This window comes from Acomys russatus, chromosome 7, assembly GCF_903995435.1.
Source record: "Acomys russatus chromosome 7, mAcoRus1.1, whole genome shotgun sequence".
NCBI classification, from domain to species: Eukaryota; Metazoa; Chordata; class Mammalia; order Rodentia; family Muridae; genus Acomys; species Acomys russatus.
In genome coordinates, this window is record NC_067143.1 from 21,617,135 (window position 1) to 21,628,284 (window position 11,150).

Sequence of the window (11,150 nt, forward strand, 5' to 3'; positions counted from 1 at the left end):
ACTCTTGGACGCAATTTGGCAACATCCGTCTGATTTCGAGAAGTATATGCCCTTTGTCACAACACTTTGGAATTTACTGTATGGACAGGCTCATTAACATGTGTACAGGCAGCCAAGATTATTTCTTACAGTATGTATTATGAATAGCTCATTGTGTATTGATAAAAAAATTTGCCCATATAAAATGTGGTATGCCTATTCCACTGAATACTATACAGCTGTCAAAAAGAACATCAAATGTACAAATATATGAAATAAGTGAAATCCAGATGAGCATTTGCAATTAACTATATAAAAGAAGAAAAAGGCGAGTGTTACAGAGTGGAGAGAGTGAGGTGGCTGCGTCTGGCTCCCGCTCTCACAGCCATTGCAGTACACTGAGTTCCATAGAGACAGTGCTAGGGCAAGCGCAAGCTTGACGGGCACCGGGCGACTCTGAGCCTCATGGATGAAAATCAACTAAACATAGGCAAAGGAGATCCTAGGAATCCGAGAGGCAACATGTCTTCATATCCATTCTTTGTGAAACCTTGCCAGAATGAGCACAAGAAGAAGCACCCAGATGCTTATGTCAGCTTCTCAGAGTTCTCCAAGAAGTGCTCAGAGAGGTGGAAGACGAAGTCTGCTAAAGAAAAGGGGAAATTTGAAGACATGGCAAAGACTGACAAGGCTTGCCATGAAAGAGAAATGAAAACCCACGTTCCCCCCAAAGGGGAGACCAAAAAGAAGTTCAAGGGCCCCAATGCACCCAAGGGACCTTCTTGTTCTGTTCTGAGTACCGCCCCAAAATCAAGGGGTAACACCCCGGCTTGTCCATTGGTGGTGGTGCAAAGAAACTATGAGAGATGTGGAGCAGGCCCGTCATGGGTGACAAGCAGCCCTGTGAGAAAAAGGCTGCCACGCCGAAGGGGAAGTGTGAAAAGGATACTGCTGCCTTCAGAGCTGAAGGAAGCCCAATGCAGAGAGAAAGGGGGGTGGTCAAGGCTGGAAAGAGTAAGAAAAAGAAGAGGAAGATGAAGAGGAGGATGAAGAGCAGTGGAAGAGAAGGAAGATGATGAATAAGTTGGTTCTAGTGCAGTTTTTTTCTTGTCTCTAAAGCACTTAACTCCCCCTCTACACAACCCACTCCTTTTAAAGAAGAAAAAATTGAAATGTAAGGCTGTGTAAGATTTGTTTTTAAACTGTACACTGTCTTTTTTGTATAGTTAACACACTACCGAATGTGTCTTTAGCTATCCCTGTCCTGGTGGTATTTTCAATGGCCACTGACCTTGCCTGGTACAGTCTGGGGGTTGTAAATTGGCATGGAAATTTAAAGCAGATTCTTGTTAGGGCACAGTACAAATTAGTTATATATGGGGATGGCAGGTTTTGTTTCTTTCTTTCTTTCTTTTTGTTTTTTTTTTTTTTTCATCTTCAGTTGTCTGAATGCTTCTAAGTAAATACAATTTTTTATTATTTATTATTTATTTTTATAATAATTTATTATTATTAAAAAGAAGAAGAAGAAAAGGCAAGAAACTATATTTATTTTACTTGTTTACATAAAATTAGTTCTGGAAGAAGGAAAACTAAGAATTAAAGGCAGGATACCTAAGACTTTTGAATCATGGGATCATATTACATATTCAAACAAGTAAGTTTTAAAGTATTGTCAGAGGTGCCTAATGGTGCTTTGGTCAATGATGGCCAACGATGACAATGATGCGATGCCATGAGATGATACTGCCACTGAGGATTCCTGTGGCACCGTGCTAACACAGATGGTAACATACCACTCACGCGTCTGTGGTGACACAGGTGCAGATGAGTCTCCTGCGTCGTGCTTGGTGATGGGACCAATGAGTTGCGGCATTATATTCCCACTGCACCGTCCTGTACACCCTCACAGTATATCCCAGCTACGCAAAACCTGGGCAAACATTTGCTTTATCACCAGCAGCTCGTAGGTCACACGCTTCCTGCATCTCTTGGTTATATTATTTTCTTTCTCCACTTATCTTGTCATTTTATTTAGTGTGGCCCTAGGAGCAACAAACTACTCCATAAATCTGAGAGTGCACACACACACACACACACACACACACACATGTGTGCGACGTGTAAATGTACTCTTACATTTACATTTATCTAGACAAAAATATAACTCTGTACACATATGTATACATGGAAAGAGGTGCCCACAATCTAGGTGTGTATTTAGCTATACCATGTGTGTAAGTCTGTGTAGTCTATGATGTTCACATGAGCACAGACCTGTCTAACCTGCTCTTCTGTGATGTGTGGCAGTGGTGAGGGAATCCTGATTGTGTTGTCAAGGAATAGACATGAGGTCCCTTAACTCTTTTTTTCTCCACATCTCCAGAGATCCACACCCTCAAGTTCAAACAACAAAAACTGAGTCCAGCTGTCTTTCACCAACATGAAATTGGTCATGTATCTTTCTAATCCAAAAGCGAGGATGTAACACAGGCCAAGGTCAGGGTTTTAGAGTGTGGCTGCCTGAGATGGCCCAACCCTGGTCTGTGGTTGTCACAGTACTTTTCCAGCACAGACTTACTTCCTTAGAGAAAACCCTGGCTTGCTAGTAGTAATGTGTGTATTGTTTGTCTGTCCATCCATCCGTCTGTCTGTCTGTCTGTCTGTCTATCTCCTCTCTTCTCTCTTCTTCTTCTTCTTCTTCTTCTTCTTCTTCTTCTTCTTCTTCTTCTTCTTCTTCTCTTCTTCTCCTTCTTCTTCTTCTTCTTCTTCTTCTTCTTCTTCTTCTTCTTCTTTTCTCTCTCTCTCTCTCTCTCTCTCTCTCTCTCTCTCTCTCTCTTGCTCTGTCTCTGTTTCTCTGTCTCTCTCTGTCTCTCTCTGTATCTCTGACTCTCTGTGTGTATATCTCTGTCTGTCTGTCTGTCTCTCTCTTGGTCTCTGCCTTTCTGTTTCTCTGTGTATGTCTCTGCCTCTCTGTCTCTCTCTGATTATGAAACTGAAGCACACTCCAAGATTCCTTAGTAACCACAAATATCCCAAGAATTCCTCAGGCTCTGCTCTCAAGGCCTGCAGCCCATCAGGCCTGACTCATAGCCTCTTTTCTGGATCTTTCTATGACTTGCATCCAGGATGAATGGCCTGCAGCTGCACATTTGAGACAACAGCCCTTGCAAACAGATGAGGACAAAAAAAGCCAAGGATGGAGGAAAGCTGTACTCATTTCAAGCTAGGAGTTTGTTTAAGGAATAAAAAAATGAGCAAGAGAAAGGAATGTTGTCTTAGTTCGATTTGGAAAAAGAAGTTTCAGATAGCTTGTCTTGGCAACTTCCTAGAGCCACCATGAATTTATTTAAATTTGTAGAAATTATTATAGCAGACAACAAAGATTGAAAGTTTTAGTTTTTCAGAGATTTTAGGGGATATGAGAACACAAGCATTATTTTGTGAAGTGGCATACTTCAAAGGAAAGAGATTAATGCCATTAATCTCCTTAAGTATTAAGAAGATTATCTTGGATAGATGTGATGGTTCATGCCTTTAGCCCCAGCACTTAAAAGCCAGAGGCAGACAGATTTCTGTGAGTTCAAGGCCGGGCTGGTCTACAGAGTGAATGCTAGGATAGCCAGAGCTACACAGAGAGATGCTATCTCAAACAAACAAACAAACACACAAACCAAAACAAACAAAAACTCAAAAAACAAAACAAAACAAAACAAAAACTCCAAAACAAAGCATAAGAGTTAATGTTATCCTAACAACCTGAGTTCAATCCGCAGGACCCACAGGGCAGAAGTTGAGAATTGACAAGTTGGCAAATTCTCCTCTGACCTCCAAATGCATGCCATGGCACATATATCCACACACATATATAGAATAGTTAACTTGATCGAAAATTTTAAAATAAAATGATCTAAAAACACCAAAACATTATATTAGTAAGAGAAGAAGTCCGGAAGTCATGGAACACGGGTTGGGGAAGGCAAGGGGGTGTTCTGGGGCTGCCCAGGCTACACACAGAAGCAGGAGAGCTGAGGGCTGCTGGGAGGGGGACTAAGAGAGAGACCCTAGTGAGCAAGCTCCTGCGGTTTAGTAAAGAGATCTGTCCATTTTCACTGAAGGAAGAGAGTGGGGAGGCACCTAATAGACGCTCCTGCACAGGAGACATGCTCTGAGTGTATGCCACAGAGGGTCAGCTACAGTCTCCTTGCCTCCTGCCTGAAGGCTGTCAGAACTGACATTGGGTACACAGAAATCCATGGGGAATCTCAAACACAAAGACTGGCACCCAGCCAGACAGCCACAACGCTTGGGGAAGGTCAGAGATGAACCAGACGAGTAGAGAAGTCAGTATGCAGCCCAGCACACGTATTTACTGGAAGCCAGACAGATGCGACACTTGTCACAGGTGTATCCCTTGGGACTCAGAATTCACATGGAGACGTGAGCACCTGGTGGGGACAGTGTCTGTGCAAGGCAGGGTCTGGCTGGAGCTAAGAGTATCTTGATATATCAGAGAGGGTAGGAAAATAGACACAAATAAGCTAGTCACTGAAATGAGAGTGATCTGGGCTCTCATGGCAAAACTTGCTGTCAGCAAATGTCACCCCTCATCCCCGGGGAAAGGGAGGTGAACAGACTGAGTCATCACATGAACTTCCCCATGCATCGTCTTAGGCTCCAGCTCTCCGGCATCTCAGAGGCCCATCTCTACCCAGAACCACCATTAGAAAAACAAACAAACAAACAAACAACAAAACCCAAAACAAACTAAAACAAAAGCCCTAGGGAAGGCAAACCTGAGGAGCTGGACAGTAGAGAGGCAGGTGAGGTGCAGAACAGAAGTGAAAGGGCTAAAGGTGAGCCCTGTAATCTGGAAGGTCAAGCAAAGGATGCAGCAGCAAAGATGATGGAAGCAGAGACAAGAAAGAAAGAGACATGGAGGGCACACAGCTGCCCCATCCCTATACGTGCTCAAGGTGAGTGTAGCATTGCCCTCCCACACAAAGACCTGCAAGTGTTCAAACCCTTTTTTATAAAATGTCGTAACATGTACATATGTCCCAAAGCACAAGTATCCATAGATTACCTATGAAACTTAATGCTTTGTAAGTGTATGCTAACAATTATTCTATGGGAAAGGTGGTAAGGATGAAGTCTGAACACCTTCCACAAAGAGGTCATTTTTTTTTTTTTTTTTTTTGACAATTAGTTTTGACCTCCAGTTAGCTGAATGCACAGATGGAAGCCGTGGATTGGGAAGGAGCTCATGCAGGCTCCTTTTTAATCAAAATAAGTCTATAATAGGAATTTAAGGAGTGGGAGTTGAGGGATCGCTCAGTGGTCAGGAACACTAGCTGTTTTTACAGAGGATCTGGGTTCAATTCCCAGCACTCACATAGTGGAGCACAACAGTCTTTAATTCCAGTCCCAGGGGATCTGGTACCTTCTTCTGGCCTCCCTGGGGCACTAGGGTTACATGTGGTATACAGACATGCATTCAGACAAAACACTTATACACCGAAAATAACAAAGAGAGAAGTAAACTCTAGAAAAATCAGACCAAAATAAACAATTTAAGAGGTATCTAACCTCATCTAAATCAAGAACATAACCTAACCTGCAAGAATAATTCTCAAACTCAATAAGATGAGTTCTCAGGAGTGTTGGGAAACTAGGCAAGAAACTGAAAAGGGAAGTGGGAAATGTAGAAAAAAAGAAGAAAGGAGGAATGCAAAATGTAAAGAAAAGAGAAGGGGAAAACCAAAGGAGTAATGAAAAAGTCTTAAGAAAAAACATTTTAGCTGGGCATGGTGGCGCACGCCTTTAATCCCAGCACTCGGGAGGCAGAGGCAGGCGGATCGCTGTGAGTTCGAGGCCAGCCTGGTCTACAAAGTGAATCCAGGACAGCCAAGGCTAACACGGAGAAACCCTGTCTCGAAAAAACAAAAACAAAAACAAAAACAAAAGAAAAGACAGATTAGCCAAAATGAAGGCATAGGAACCAAGAGATGGCACAGAGGCAGGTGGGACAGGAGGGCACAAACAGGAGCCATCACAAGCAACAGCTGGAACAAGACAAGGTGTGCACTAAAGAGTGGACACTGACTCTCACACGAACTCTGGGGCCCCATATTTGACCACGTCTCCTTGATGGGGAGGCCTGGTGGCACTCAGAGGAAGGATAGCAGACTACCAAGAAGAGACTTGATACCCTAGGATCATTTACAGGGGGAGGAGGTCCCCCTCAGTCACAGCCATAGGGGAGGGGAATAAGGTGAAAGCGGGAGGGAGGGAGGAATGGGAGGATACAAGGAATGGGAGAACCATTGAGATGTAATAGGAATGAATTAATTAAAAAAAAAACTAATCATGTGATCAGCCGAGAAGAATGGTGCTCCTTGGAGAGGCAGTAGGTGGCAGGTCCAGGTAGGAAAGCCAGGGGCTCTATACCAAGTACGGAGGAATAAGCCCAAGGGGCCTATTGGCCAAAGAGGAACAGTTTAGCTCACAGTGATGCTGAGAGGGCACGGCTCCCATTGGTTGGCTGTGAGAGGTACTCAGGAACTGACTCACGCTGGAAGAACAAACAGGGAGAGGGCTGAGCATCAGTCCTGAAAATCCCCTATAGCGGTGACCAAAGAAACCACAGGCTTGTGGTGGGCTGAGAGAAGACGCTTGTCTAGTTAGTAATGGCTTTCTGCTACTATCTGAAGAGGAAAAAGGCTTGGCGCACCCTCTCCTCCTGTTGAGACAGGATCTCAGGTAGCCCAGCTGGATGTCAGCTCACTGGGTAGCCAAGATAACCCTGAACTTCCTTCTAATCTTCCTGCCTCTGACTCCTGAGCGCTAGGATTATGGATGTTCGTCACCATGGCTGGTTTCAGGCAGAACTGGGGATCAAATCTGGGACTTCACACATGATAGGGAAGGATTTTCTTTTTCTTTCTTCTATTTTTAGTTTTCCAAGACAGGCTTTCTCTGTGTAATATCCCTGGCTGTCCTGGAACTCTCTTTGTAGACCAGGCTGTCCTCGAACTCACAGAGATCTGCCTGCCTCTGCCTCCCAAGTGCTGGGATTAAAGGTGTGTGCCACCACGCCCGGTTGGTACGGAAGGATTTTACCAACTGAGTTACAGCAGGGAAAAGGTTCACGATTTTGTAAACCTGAATGCACTAAGTGACCCAAGCAGCAAGGAACGAATGAGCTACAACCACTAGGTGCAAACTGGAAAACCCATCAGGACCACCAGAATGAATATCAAGGTGACACCAGTTAAAACTTCGGGGAAAATATAAGTGTCTAAGGCAGACACCAGACATTCTCTGATTCCTGGGGCAAAGCAGGAGGGACACCCCAGACGATCTGGGGTTCTTACCATCCAGTCTCCCTGAAACCAACCAGCCCTCTAGGTCCAAAGAAACCACAGGGAAGAGAGAAGCAAGCCAGACCACACACAAGAAAGCCCAAATCCAGACAGTGGGAACTGCCAGGGCCCACGTGGCTGTATCAGCGATGAAGTCGCACAGAAAAGGGAAATGAGGGAGAAAATAGAAGTCGAGAGTCTTGGGACAGCGGTGACCCGCAGGACAGACGGATAATGATGCAGCTGACCGAACTGGGGAGATACAACAGTGAAAACAAGTGAGTAGACAACAAGGCGCACTCGGATATCGAGTAGATAGTGCTGTGGGATTGTTTTTCCTAAGTATGCATGTGCTGTGCTGTGGATGTTTCTGGACTTCTGAAGATCTGTGTCCCAGGCATCTGGAGAGAGGAGGAACATTCACAGATCGAGATGGGTTGTGTGTAAATCAGCTGAAGCCTCGTGATGGACAGAGGGAGTTTAGTATATTAGTCTCTTTCATTTCGTGATGAGCTCAAAACTTCCACAACACACACACACACACACACACACGCACGCACTCATGCACACACACACACATGCACGCGTGCGCGCGCATGCATGCATGCACACACAATTTAAAGGGAGACAAAGCATTAAATTTGCACAGGTAAAAGGTTTGTGAGGGAGAAAGCCACCATTGGTGACTGTTAGCCTAAGAAAGGGGCTCCTCTGACCCAAATAGTAACCAGGCCCGAGCCTGCTTAGCTTTCAAAATCAGACGAGAACTGACAGTCTGAGGGTGGCATGAGCATACTGAACCCGTGGTTTCTGAGAACTGACAGTCTGAGGGTGGCATGAGCACATCGAACCTATGGTTTCTGAGGTTAAAAACTAACAAGGGGAACTGAGCATCTGTCAGTTCTTTGGAAGAAGTGGAAATTAGAAGATGAGGAGGGGGTGGGAAGCCGGGAATGCAAGGTTTTCATTGTATTTTCTTTTATGCTTTTGAATTTTATGTCAAAAGTAACAATTAAACAATAGTTGTTTGAATTCTGATGTCACTATGTTGAAACACTGGAAAATTATATAGACAAAACCCAATCAAGAAGTAGAAGGTCTAAATATACCTCTAAACAGAGAGAGAGAGAGAGAGAGAGAGACAGACAGACAGACAGACAGAACCAATCTTGCTTTTTTAAAAAAAGTCCAAATAGCGAATTCATAAATGCCCAAGTAAGCAAAATATTGTATGCCTTTCCTCAGAAGAGTAATATACACTGTCAGCCCTTGGCATCTGCAGGGATTGGTCCCAGGCTCCTTCTGGATGGCAGGATACAGAGATGCACCAGCCTTTATGTATTTACATAGCACTTATGCACATCCTCCTGTGTGTGTCTTTTCAAAATGACTCAGTAACTAAAAATAAGTGCTGTATGAAGAATTGCCATATTAAAGATGACCGCTAATTTTCTATCTTTCATCCTGTGCAGAAATGGAACTGATCTCCTACACAGGCCCAATCTGACCTTGCTTCCTGATTTGTTTAGCTTGTGGGAGATGGCCAAGGTGATACCGCTCCAGTTCTGGACTCGTGCTTCCTGAAAGCCTAGAAGCTTCTACCACTGAACTCTGGAACTTTCAACTGCGGGCCATGAGGAAATTGGGGCTGTGTGACAAGAGGCCATGTTAAAGAGAGCAAAGACACAGAGGACCATTGTGGGGCCAGACACATGGGAGAAGCATAAAGAGCCACGTGGCCGAGACCCACCCAGACTCTTGCTTGACCCAGACAAACCTAGGCAAGCTCTGCGTGTACACTGTACCAGGTGAATTAGTTCCTGCTGGCTGTGTTTTCCTCCCCGGATTCTAAGCATTAGGAAGATGTCCTGGTTTCCCAAGCCTGGTTCACACAGGCTTTGACAAACTCTTGGCGAGGCACATCATTCTCTGTTGATTTTAGTATGTTCCACAAATGTTTGTCCTACCTTCTCATGGCTCCCTCCTTCTGGTCAACCAGAAGAATCTGAGAGTCAATGCCATCTACTCACATGCTTTCAGTGAAAACTCTCAGTGCCAGACATGGACTGCCTCCCTACAAGTACCGGCCAGGGAGGCTCCAGGGGTACCCCAAACAACACAGGCTATTGCTGCTGCTCTTGGTTGCTCATCGTTAGTAGACAGGCAAGAACCTACAGCTCATGTTGGTTTGGGGATGCAAAGAAATCAGTCTTGAAGCGATTGGGAAATGCTTCTTGGTGACTAGCTTTCATGGTGTTGGAAGGCACTGTGCAGGCTGCTGGGGAGAAAAGCCAAACATGGTCTTATTCGCAGCTGGACCCTTCGCTCTACAGCAATTGACCTCTAATGGCAAGATTTGCCCATTGGTACAACAGCGTTATGACTGTTTATGTGGGTAGCCAACCTTTCTCTCTCTCTCTCTCTCTCTCTCTCTCTCTCTCTCTCTCTCTCTCTATATATATATATATATATATATATATATATATATATATATGTGTGTGTGTGTGTGTGTGTGTGTGTGTGTGTGTGTGTGTGTGTACATATATATATTTGTTTGTTTTTGGTTTTTGAGACAGGGGTTCTCTGTGTAGCCTTGGCTGTCCTGGATTCACTTTGTAGACTGGGATGGCCTCAACTCAGAGATCTACCTGCCTCTGCCTCCCAGGGTCCTGGGATTAAAAGTATGTGCCACCCTGCATGACCAACCTTTCTCTTGATTGGATTTGAGGTCTGCTCCATAGGAGGAAATTAAAGCTTGGTACTACAAAAATAGTAAAATTCTCTCCTAGGGAAGTCATAGGCCCTAGGGGAGACCCTATTGATGTTGCTTTGTTGGATGGTTGTGTTGTCAAACTGCCTCCTAGATGTTTCATATATTCTTAGATTGTGCTGTTCCCAATCTTGTCGGTGACACTTCTGATGTGGGTGGGTACCGCTTAAAGCAGAGACAGTAACAGGTTACCGCTCAGCTTGCTGAGACTTAGTGACTGAGTGCTCAGCAGTGGTTGGGGCGTCTATGTTCACCCTGCTCTCCCCAAAATGCAGGAAACACTGAGGAAAAGGGGATTGGAGAAAGAATACAAGATCCAGAGGATGGGAAAAATGCTTTGGGATATATCACACAATTAGTGGTCTACCTATAATTCATTGTAGATATATTAATTTTAAGTATACTTAACATTGAAAAGATAGACAACCAAGAAAACATTAAAATAATTGGTACTATAATAAAGTAACTTCCAATTAGAGCTCCCCGGAGAATTCCAGAACATGCCACACCTGTAACAGAGGAGCAGAGTATATGAACAGGACAATGAAGGATGGGAAAGGGCTTTTGGAAATTAAGCACAAGGTGACAAACCAGCAGCTGGGCCTTGTGCTTCTAATTCTAGTACTTAGGATGCCGAGGCAGGAGAACTTCCATGAGTTCTAGGCCAACCTGAGCTCCATGGTGAGTTCCAGGCTGGCCCAAAGTGCAGAGGGAGACCCTCCGTATAGATAGACAAACAAGCAAGCAAGCAAACAACCAAAAAAAGGTGCCAAAATGAATCGACATGCGTCGCATCCACGAGAAGTTCCACAGAAACAGACAAAAGAGAGGAAAAGCAGACTCAGAAGACATTTCCAAACCTGGAAGGAAGACATGCCTGGCCCATCCATTGCCAACAAGAACCCTCCTGGGGAAGAGCAAAACCTGTCCAACGGAGGAAAAGAGGGACATGGGGCAACAGAACAGTGAGAGACAGAACACATCAATGAACAAGAACAGACTCTCCCAAGCCCGGGAGGCAGGTGGGGACAAGCTGG

The 11,150-nt window shown here is 44.6% G+C and overlaps 1 pseudogene; it reads left to right on the plus strand.

The window, feature by feature from the left end:
* Positions 1-444: 444 nt before the first annotated feature.
* LOC127192453 (high mobility group protein B1-like) lies at positions 445-8,850 on the plus strand (annotated as a pseudogene).
* Positions 8,851-11,150: the final 2,300 nt, after the last annotated feature.